The sequence below is a fragment of the Schistocerca americana genome, chromosome 11, assembly GCF_021461395.2.
Source record: "Schistocerca americana isolate TAMUIC-IGC-003095 chromosome 11, iqSchAmer2.1, whole genome shotgun sequence".
Classification (NCBI taxonomy): domain Eukaryota; kingdom Metazoa; phylum Arthropoda; class Insecta; order Orthoptera; family Acrididae; genus Schistocerca; species Schistocerca americana.
The window spans coordinates 165,712,552-165,719,370 of NC_060129.1; the positions used below are offsets into that span (position 1 = coordinate 165,712,552).

Below are 6,819 nucleotides of genomic sequence, written 5' to 3' on the forward strand. Positions count from 1 at the left end.
TATAAGATTAGGTGGGTGTATCAGATAACTATTGGGGATGGGGTGTTATGAATCAGAGAGGAAGAAAAATGTATGGCACAACTTGACTTAAAGAAGGGATCAGTTGATAAAAACACCCTGAGCCATCAAGAAGTTGTATGGAGCCTTTCTCATGGAGTTTCAGCAAAGCTCACAATTCACAGCATTGTTGCCAGAACTGATTGTGGCCCCCTGGTTCTCCAGTCGCATGGAAGGCTTGAACCAGAGACATTGTGGGTTCTGTGTCAAGCTAGACAATGACTTCTTAGACGTGTGCCATAGACAAGGACTTCTTAGACGTGTGCCATAATGTTGAGAGTTGAAGGGTCCCCATAAATTGGCCAGGTATGCACTACACATCAGAGGCCGCCCAATGTAACAGAAGACCTTAGAGAAAACCTCAGTTCGCTTGAATGTAAGTTCCCTATTCGTAATGCAGTCATTGGAAGAGACTTTAATCATTCAAAAATCAGTTTGGTGATTGTAGTTTTGTTAATGGTGGACATGACAAGACATCCTGTGAAACAGTACTAAATACCTTCTTTGAAATCTACCTAGAAGAGTTAGTGTGGAACCCCACTCATGGTGGAAATATGTTAGTTCTAATGGCAGCAAACAGATGTGACTTCTTTGAGAATCAAAACTAGTATCAGTGACCATGAAGCAGTAGTGTCAGATCTCTGTGAGAAACATGAATCTTTTAGCTCAGGACAATAACATTTAGAGAAATTATGGCTCAAGTTTAAAAGAATAGTTAACTATGTACTGGATAGATATTTACCCAGTAGAACAGTTCATGATGGGAGAGATCCTCCATGTTATTGCAGTCACTGTAAAGAAGTTCTAAAAAAACAGACAATACCGCAAAAGAGGTGTAAAACAAAGCATAGGACTATATATAGAGATATGCTGAATGAAACGTCTTGTTAAGAGAGCAATGCAGTGACTGCTGTAGCAGAATACTGTCAAAATATCTTTCACAAAACGCAAAGTAAGTTTAGTCATATGTATAGGACGTTAGTGGTGCCAAAGTATCCAGCCACTGATGGACAAAGCAGCAGCTTGACAATAGTGAAGCGAAACCAGAAGTACTTAAATTTGTTGTTATTTAGCACCTGAAGCATATTTCGAAGATTTTTAATTTGTACCCTGCAATGTACTTACTGCACTTAGAATCTTTTTTGGGTCTAGTGAAGCAGGGGATACAACCCGTCGGTTTTGAACAATGACGTCATTCCTTAGTCATAGATAGTAATGTCTTCACTTCGAGGCATAGATAATAAAGCAGTTCTGTGTTCTAATAAGCGCTATCATTAAAATAATTGAATGTGAATCTAAAAGCGATCGCTTGATATTCGCTAAATCATTAAATGTGTGATTTAATTAAGTTAATTGTTTGTTTCTTATTCAGACGGTACTTAATATTTTTCGTAATGATATTGAGGTAATGTGGATTATTAGTTTTTTATTATAGAACAATTTGTAGTGTCTTATTTTCGTTTATAGGAATGGATTTGTCTATCCCAGTGAATCTGGACGATTTAAGGGAAGTTATGGGCCAAGATATGTTGACCACAATTTGCTTCCTGCAAATGTGTGGTCTCATTGCGGAATACGTTCAATGTCGTGAGTGCGGCGAACATATGCGCCTTACGAGTGTATCGAGTCGCCGTACTCACGACTTATTCATATGGCGCTGCAGCAAAGATCGGTTGTGGCGGTCCATTAGACGAGGGACGTGGTTCGAGAAATCTAAGCTCGCCCTGAGAGACATAATGAAAATCATATATTGTTGGTGTTTAAGATATCCTGTATGGCTGTGTGTGCATGAGTGTCGTGTCAGTAAGCGTACCGTAGTAGACTGGTACTCGTTTTGTAGGGAAGTTTGTGGGGAATATATGAAATATAGGGGGCCGTTGGGGGGGCCGGGCGTTATGGTCGAAATTGATGAATCTCATTTTGGGAAATGGAAATACAATAGGGGGGAACCTCCGGTTGGATTATGGGTGTGGGGGGCACTAGTTTCAGGTCAGCATTGTGATGATGTAGTGTTTAGAGTAGTACCAAATAGAAGTAAGGAAGTTTTGGTTAGGTTAATTGAAGATCAGGTTGCAGAGGGATCTATTGTTATTTCAGACGGGTTTTCTTCTTATAGGGATTTAGGGGATAGGGGTTACCAACATCTTGTAGTAAACCATAACATTGAATTTAGATCTCTATCGACAGGCGCCTGCACTAACAGCATAGAGGGGTACTGGTCAGCGGTAAAATCTCTCATAGGGAAAGGGAAACGTGATATTTCGACTCTTCAAAGCCATCTAGATGAGTATTCTTGGAGACAAAGCATTCCGCGGACATATTGCCCGTTTAAATGTTTCATTAAACATGTGGGCAAAATGTACCGTCCCAAACATCTCAGTTAATTTCAGGGGGGGTGGGGGGAGGGGGGAGGGAAGGGGGTTGGTGAATGTGTGTGTGTGTGTGGGGGGGGGGGGGGGAGAAAGACAGACAGACAGAGAGAGAGAGAGAGAGAGAGAGAGAGAGAGAGAGAGAGAGATTTCGTAATGTGTTTGTTGTGAGTGTGGGTATGTGATTTTCATTACTGTCTGTTTAGGCGAGCTTCCGTTATTCGTCGATATTTCCGTGTGGTAAGTTCTCTTTTCCATTTGCTTCTTTATCTATATTTCACTATTTTGCCATATTTCACTTTCTTATTCCACCAATATGCTTCAGTAGCTGATAAGTGTTTTTTGGCTTTGAAAAAAAACCCTCACGAGATAGAATAAACTGATCCTAAGATACAGATGCTTCAGTAGCTGATAAGTGTTTTTTTGGCTTTTTTTAAAAAAAAAAATCTCACGAGAATAGAATAAACTGATCCTACTTTATTAAGCAATCAATAAAAAAACTAAACTAAAACATAACAGCAAAAGCAAAAATGGTAAACTGAAAATAGAATAGATTATGATATGTACGATATGTACATAAGAAAAGACTGTTAGTAATAGCGGAGACGAAATAAACAGCACATCTACAATTTGTATCCTGTGTTCCACTTAGGGTTTACTGAAGCGGAGGATACATCGTTCAGGTGAAGAACAGGACAGTAATGCTAGTGAAAACAAAGAAATCGCCCTACGACAAACTCGTATTCCGGACTGTACTTAAGCAACACACTTCGAATGAGCTTTTAATTTGTATCGGGTGTTTCATTTGCGGTTTAGTGAAGCAGGGGATACATAGTTCAAGTGAACAACAGAACAGCAATGCTAGTTGAAACTAAGAAATCGACTACGCTGAACTTGTATCCCGTACTGCACTTACGCAATGCAGTTCGAAAGACTTTCGAGATACAACTGACATACATGTAGCGTGATGTATTCTTTGCTAGTAATTTCATTCATTTCTTTCCATTGTATTTTGCGGAGAAATACTAAGATACAAACACACGATATCGTTAACGTGAAAATACTACTGGCCCTTACATATGTGAAATAAAGTTTATCTCTCTCGCATTCCTTTGTTTCTCAACATTCTCCTCAGCTCTTTCATCTTTGTAAAACATGCTCTCTGGCGACTTGTGACGTCATTGTTCAAAGCCGACGGGTTGTATCCCCTGCTAAACTGTTGTTGTTGTGGTCTTCAGTCCTGAGACTGGTTTGATGCAGCTCTCCATGCTACTCTATCCTGTGCAAGCTTCTTCATCTCCCAGTACCTACTGCAACCTACATCCTTCTGAATCTGCTTAGGGTATTGATCTCTTGGTCTCCCTCTACGATTTTTACCCTCCACGCTGCCGTCCAATGCTAAATTTGTGATCCCTTGATGCCTCAAAACATGTCCTACCAACCGATCCCTTCTTCTAGTCAAGTTGTGCCACAAACTTCTCTTCTCCCCAATCCTATTCAATACCTCCTCATTAGTTACGTGATCTACCCACCTTATCTTCAGCATTCTTCTGTAGCACCACATTTCGAAAGCTTCTATTCTCTTCTTGTCCAAACTGGTTATCGTCCATGTTTCACTTCCATACATGGCTACACGCCATACAAATACTTTCGGAAACGACTTCCTGACACTTAAATCTATACTCAATGTTAACAAATTTCTCTTCTTCAGAAACTATTTCCTTGCCATTGCCAGTCTACATTTTATATCCTCTCTATTTCGACCATTATCAGTTATTTTACTCCCTAAATAGCAAAACTCCTTTACTACTTTAAGTGTCTCATTTCCTAATCTAATCCGCTCAGCATCACCCGATTTAATTTGACTACATTCCATTATCCTCGTTTTGCTTTTGTTGATGTTCATCTTATATCCTCCTTTCAAGACACTGTCCATTCCGTTCAACTGCTCTTCCAAGTCCTTTGCTGTCTCTGACAGAATTACAATGTCATCGGCGAACCTCAAAGTTTTTACTTCTTCTCCATGAATTTTAATACCTACTCCGAATTTTTCTTTTGTTTCCTTTACTGCTTGCTCAATATACAAATTGAATAACATCGGGGAGAGGCTACAACCCTGTCTCACTCCTTTCCCAACCACTGCTTCCCTTTCATGCCCCTCGACTCTTATAACTGCCATCTGGTTTCTGTACAAATTGTAAATAGCCTTTTGCTCCCTCTATTTTACCCCTGCCACCTTCAGAATTTGAAAGAGAGTATTCCAGTTAACGTTGTCAAAAGCTTTCTCTAAGTTTACAAATGCTAGAAACGTAGGTTTGCCTTTTCTTAATCTTTCTTCTAAGATAAGTCGTAAGGTTAGTATTGCCTCACGTGTCCCAACATTTCTACGGAATACAAACTGATCTTCCCCGAGGTCCGCTTGTACCAGTTTTTCCATTCGTCTGTAAAGAATTCGCGTTAGTATTTTGCAGCTGTGACTTATTAAACTGATAGTTCGGTAATTTTCACATCTGTCGACACCTGCTTTCTTTGGGATTCGAATTATTATATTCTTCTTGAAGTCTGTGGGTATTTCGCCTGTCTCATACATCTTGCTCACCAGATGGTAGAGTTTTGTCATGACTGGCTCTCCCAAGGCCATCAGTAGTGCTAATGGAATTTTCGACTCAGGTCTTTCAGTGCTCTGTCAAACTCTTCACACAGTATCGTATCTCCCATTTCATCTTCATCTACATCCTCTTCCATTTCCATAATATTGTCCTCAAGTACATCGCCCTTGTATAAACCCTCTATATACTCCTTCCACCTTTCTGCCTTCCCTTCTTTGCTTAGAACTGGGTTGCCATCTGAGCTCTTGATATTCATACAAGTGGTTCTCTTCTCTCCAAAGGTCTCTTTAATTTTCCTGTAGGCAGTATCTATCTTACCCCTAGTGAGACAAGCCTCTACATCCTTACATTTGTCCTCTAGCCATCCCTGCTTAGCCATTTTGCACTTCCTGTCAATCTCATTTTTGAGACATTTGTATTCCTTTTTGCCTGCTTCATTTACTGCATTTTTATATTTTCTCCTTTCATCAATTAAATTCAATATTTCTTCTGTTACCCAAGGATTTTTATTAGCCCTCGTCTTTTTACCTACTTGATCCTCTGCTGCCTTCACTACTTCATCCCTCAGAGCTACCCATTCTTCTTCTACTGTATTTCTTTCCCCCATTCCTGTCAATTGTTCCCTTATGCTCTCCCTGAAATTCTGTATAACCTCTGGTTCTTTCAGTTTATCCAGGTCCCATCTCCTTAAATTCCCGCCTTTTTGCAGTTTCTTCAGTTTCAATCTGCAGTTCATAACCAATAGATTGTGGTCAGAATCCACATCTGCCCCTGGAAATGTCTTACAATTTAAAACCTGGTTCCTAAATCTCTGTCTTACCATTATGTAATCTATCTGATACCTTTTAGTATCTCCACGATTCTTCCAGGTATACAACCTTCTTTTATGATTCTTGAACCAAGTGTTAGCTATGATTAAGTTATGCTCTGTGCAAAATTCTACAAGGCGGCTTCCTCTTTCATTTCTTCCCCCCAATCCATATTCACCTACTATGTTTCCTTCTCTCCCTTTTCCTACTCTTGAATTCCAGTCACCCATGACTATTAGATTTTCGTCTCCCTTCACTACCTGAATAATTTCTTTTATTTCATCATACATTTCTTCAATTTCTTCGTCACCTGCAGAGCTAGTTGGCATATAAACTTGTACTACTGTAGTAGGCATGGGCTTTGTGTCTATCTTGGCCACAATAATGCGTTCACTATGCTGTTTGTAGTAGCTAACCCGCACTCCTATTTTTTTTATTCATTATTAAACCTACTACTGCATTACCCCTATTTGATTTTGTATTTATAACCCTGTAATCACCTGACCAAAAGTCTTGTTCCTCCTGCCACCGAACTTCACTAATTCCCACTATATCTAACTTTAACCTATCCGTTTCCCTTTTTAAGTTTTCTAACCTTCCTGCCCGATTAAGGGATCTGACATTCCACACTCCGATCCGTAGAATGCCGGTTTTCTTTCTCCTGATAACGACGTCCTCTTGAGTAGTCCCCGACCGGAGATCCGAATGGACGACTGTTTTACCTTCCGAATATTTTACCCAAGAGGACGCCATCATAATTTAATCATACAGTAAAGCTGCATGTCCTCGGGAGAAATTACAGCTGTAGTTTCCCCTCGCTTTCAGCCGTTCGTAGTACCAGCACAGCAAGGCCGTTTTGGTTAGTGTTACAAGGCCAGATCAGTCAATCATCCACACTGTTGCCCCTGCAACTACTGAAAAGGCTGCTGCCCCTCTTCAGGAACCACATGTTTGTCTGGCCTCTCAACAGATACC

At 40.2% G+C, this 6,819-nt stretch overlaps 1 protein-coding gene across 1 annotated transcript in view; it reads left to right on the plus strand.

Annotated features, from left to right (window-relative positions):
• The window catches only part of LOC124553688 (tRNA-dihydrouridine(47) synthase [NAD(P)(+)]-like), a 226,826-nt gene that overhangs the window by 18,677 nt on the left and 201,330 nt on the right, over positions 1-6,819 (plus strand). The window lies entirely within an intron of this gene.